A 3,921-nucleotide genomic window follows, 5' to 3' on the forward strand; every position below is an offset into this window, starting at 1 on the left:
GCTGCTTTGTGTCGTATCAAATAAAAGATCAGCTTGTTCGCACAACGGGGCAGGCTAGAAGTAGACAAGCCTATGAATTTGTGAGGCTCAATATATGAACGGCTCTTCATAAGGCCATTCACCAATATAAACTCCTTGTACAATTCGTCTTGCTGTGTAGCTTCACTCCATAATGAGTGGAAGCTTCGCCGAGTCATTACTTCTAGAATGCACAGTCCAAACCTCCAGGAGTCTGCTGATGGATTTACCATCACCCAATCGTGTCCTGTGTGGGCTAGGTCCAGGCGTGGGAAGAGTTCAGGCGGTCTATATGCAGAAGTTTCATCCATATGGCACCTATTGATGAACTCGCCCTCAAATTTAGCAGAACCTAGGTCGATCAACTTCGCGATCCTTGTACCGTTGGCTCGCATGCTTACGCAGAAGTTTGAAGTCTTTACGTCAGAATGCATAATACCTAGAGAGTTGAGGAATTGAAGACCTTGAGCAGCATACCGCAGTAAACCGAGTCGCTCATTATCATGCAGCAGAGTGCTGGGCATCTGCGCTAGTGAGCCTTCTGGAAAATATTCAAGTTCAAAACCATGGTAGCTATTGAACATATACCAATAAGGCTTGCAGGTTGCAATGAACCGATCTCGTTTGTTCTGTCGAATTTCTTCCTCGCATCTCTGTACATACTGGGTTATTAACAGTTCTTTATACAACAACTTCCTTTTGTACCTTTCCTCAATACCAGGATAAATCTTGCGTAGTTTCAGTACGCTTGTAGTTCCGGCCCTTCCTGTTTCCACCTTGATGACACGTCTTCTTTCTGTAGCATAAATGCAGTAGCCTGGAACCTCCATTTCCTCCACATCATCAGTAGTTGCGATAGTAATAGTTGTGCCGAAGTGGCATATAGACTTCGCTCGTGCCAACTTATCCGGGTCTACAAAGTTCTTGCTAAACTTTGTGAAATAGTCCTTGAAGAAGGACTCCTCCACTGTGCGCGGATCTTCCGTTGCCATTACTTCTACTGCTTGTATTCCTGCCGACATTGCCTGGTCGTTATTAACTCCTCAGAAATACTTTCCCTCCAACGGGAGCAGAAGGGAACAGCAGCACGTCACGTTTCTAAACCTATCTTCAAATCACGCTCGGGAGAGTTCGCAAAGGCTGCTGCAGCGTGACGGAATACTCAACAAGCGAAGAGAAAAACTCTGTCTCTCACCACTAACTCAAATGCAAAGCGAAGTGAAAGAGTTTTGTCGCACCTCGGTATTTATGCTACATCTTTGCGTGGCTTTGCCGCGCTTAATTCAGCTACAACAGGTCATGACATGTTGGTTTTCTCGAATGGTACTAAGTCTTGACAAAGCAGTTGAAGTACAATTCGAATCAGCGCAACAGCTAATTGCTCTGGACGATGACGAGACCAGTAAGATACTTGACTATACCAACCAAAAGAATGGAAAAGCTGACAGGATTTTCTTTTCTACTTGACCCGAGCCGTACCTTCAAAGACAGCTAGCGTGATGTGTATCTTGCCGGCCCTATGGCTCCCTACAGGCAAGGCTAAGGACCACTAGGGATGTTAAGTCGCATGTAATCCGTGTGTACTTGACGTGAGTGTACCACCGCTGAACTGAAGTCCAACCGAGCTTTGTTGATTGGCAATAGCCGACTTTACGTGCGACATCACAAAAGTCTCCAACGCCTACCACAGCATTGTACGTGACCCGTCCAGCACAGCTTCACATTCGTGTTGGTGCACAGCCCCAAGACTCTATCATCCAGTCTATGCTGACCTTGCAGTCAACTACCTCAGATGACGTCAAGTTCCTTGGAGGCTCCTAGAACGGATAAATCCCTGCAAAGCCATATGCAATGATGTCATCCCTGGGTGTTTGCTAATGGCTTGCGCTGAGCAGTTGCCTTGGTTGGTTGGTTGGTTTATTTTAATTCGCACAATAAACGGGAACTAGGCCCAATGATATAAAGGCGAATGGATAAGACGCATTTAGAAAAGAGAGGACAGGAATTAGAAAATTACGAAAGAAGAAGTATCTGACACAGGAGTCAAGTGGGTATCAGGGGTGACAGGGTGGTCGAGAAGAGCTAGAGGGAGGACTAGTCTGAGCAACAATATGGTAGGCAACTTATGCTAAACCTTTCCTGTCTAGCTATGGTCCGAACGTCATCCGGCAGCAGGTTCCAGTGTGCAGATCCTGCGACGGACGGCCGAGAAGCGCCAGAGCGAGTGGAGGATGGCTGACTGAGCAGACCACTGGACCTCTGATGACGGGTTCTCCTGCCAGCAGATCTGACGAACAGTACAGACAACGTGGTACTAGCTTTCCCATGAAGGCACCTCCAGGCAAACACTAGTAGTAGCTTGCGCTTGCCGAGTTCGCCTATCCGGTGCAAGCCGTGCTGCACCAGTAGGGGATGCACGGTTGTCTAGGGTGGATGGCCGTCGATAGTTGATAACATTTGGTGTACATTTGCAGAATGATTCATAGACCCTTTTCTCAGATTCTCATTAAAAAAATCCGTTTGCGGGTTTTACGCCTCCCCACTTTGCAGGCCTACTATACTTGATGTCATAGGCACCTCAAAATTCACTTCCTCATCTTGTACTGTCGCAGATATACGAATCTCAAAATTGTTTCCTCAAACTTCAACAAAACCTATAATAGTGAAGAAAAAACATCTTTCAAGTACCATGCCCGGCGCCCGCATGGTGCCAAACATTTCACTGTAGCCTGGACTGGCAAAAAATATGGAACGCTTCACGAATTTGCGTGTCATCCTTGAGCAGGGGCCATGCTAATCTTCTCTGTATCGTTCCAATTTTAGTATATGTAACACCGAAGTGATACAACATTATTATCATCAGGGTTGGCTTATATACTGGCTACGCCTTTGCAAGTGGGTATGATCAGGAAACGCATTACGGACAATACGAATGGATACTATAATTATTATAACCTAGGAATTTAGCGAATGCATGATCTGCAAACAAGAAAGATTTCCTTGGCTTGCGGTGTCTCGCGCGGTGCCCGCCTACTGCGTCGTCATGGCAACTGCCAGTGTAAACCAATCACAGGTCAGAATGTTTTAAAAGTTGCTGTTGACTTAGGGCATGAATGGTGTATAATTATTTTGTAGACAGCATCCACGATTCTTGGTAGCAGCCTACCCAAAAATTTCATATGGCATTCAATTGACCGTAACTTTGGTGTCTCTCCATGGATTTGAGTGAATTTTCACCACACACTCCTGCCACTATGCTGGCCCTCTGGACATGATTTACAAGTGCTTGCGCCTCGCTGACAGGCTTTTGAGGCCGGAAAAAATTCCAGCATAGTGCGACAGTGTAGGCCTCGACCAAATATGCTAAAAAAAGAGCATATTATGCTCGTCGCATTTCAGGGAAAACGTCCATAATATGCCAAAGATTTAGCAAGATATGCAAAAAGATATGCCAAAATATTCCAAAATATGCTCGACATAAGCAGGAAGTGTAGATCATTTCAGTAAAATTACAACCTTGGAATAGTCAATGGCTTCACGGCTATCATGCTTATGGTGCAAATCAAACCACATGCGGAATTGTATGGCTGGAATGTGTCCCCAGCAACAGTAGCGATAGTGTTCATCCATGGGGAAATGTAGCAAACGCCTCAACCATTCCAAATTCATCCATAAAAGGCATTTCTGAACGCATTTTGTTCATAATATGAATGTTTTGTCCTCATTTTCTTCAGAATATTTGAATTATATGCTGGCTTCATTCCAATATTCCCTTTGTCGCTCAATATGCCATATATGAACTGTCTCACAAAATATGCTGAAATATGCGCAAGCATATTTGGTCGAGGCCTACCACGGTGTGTGAGCCACCCAGGAGCCAACAAAATGCATTCACAAGTTTTT

At 45.2% G+C, this 3,921-nt stretch overlaps 1 non-coding gene across 1 annotated transcript; it reads right to left on the bottom strand.

Annotated features, from left to right (window-relative positions):
* Window positions 1–2,758: 2,758 nt before the first annotated feature.
* Window positions 2,759–2,864, bottom strand: LOC135811024 (U6 spliceosomal RNA). The gene has a single exon (XR_010552497.1). It is a non-coding gene; the product is annotated as a U6 spliceosomal RNA (small nuclear RNA).
* Window positions 2,865–3,921: the final 1,057 nt, after the last annotated feature.

This window comes from Sycon ciliatum, chromosome 2 (assembly GCF_964019385.1).
Source record: "Sycon ciliatum chromosome 2, ocSycCili1.1, whole genome shotgun sequence".
Lineage (NCBI taxonomy): Eukaryota > Metazoa > Porifera > Calcarea > Leucosolenida > Sycettidae > Sycon > Sycon ciliatum.